The sequence below is a fragment of the Penaeus monodon genome, chromosome 23, assembly GCF_015228065.2.
Source record: "Penaeus monodon isolate SGIC_2016 chromosome 23, NSTDA_Pmon_1, whole genome shotgun sequence".
Classification (NCBI taxonomy): Eukaryota; Metazoa; Arthropoda; class Malacostraca; order Decapoda; family Penaeidae; genus Penaeus; species Penaeus monodon.
Window position 1 is genome coordinate 40,152,054 of NC_051408.1, and position 373 is coordinate 40,152,426.

The following is a 373-nucleotide window of genomic DNA, read 5'->3' on the forward strand; positions in this document are numbered from 1 at the left end:
AAGCAATTCCTGTTGGTATTTCGCTCAGTGGACTTCCCGAGCCGGTTCGTTGGATAATCTCGTTATTTTTTTTTCCTCGAAATCTGGCTTCGGTCTCTCTCTTTTCAAAAAAAGAAAAGAAAAAAAAGGGTTTTCGAGAGGGTGGAGGCTCCCTATAAATACCCTTCAGACAAAATCCTTGTCAGTTCTCAGCTTCAGTTGGTTCTCGAAGGCTCCGAGGCGTCATGAAGCTAGTTCTTGCCTTAGTGAGTGCAGCAAGTATCTTTTCGTGCGGAGAATTGCAGGCTGAGTGCATGAGCTGGTTATTCAGAGGCCAAAAACATAACAAAGAGTTGATATTTTAGAACAGAAGTCAGTGTAGAGGATGATCAGC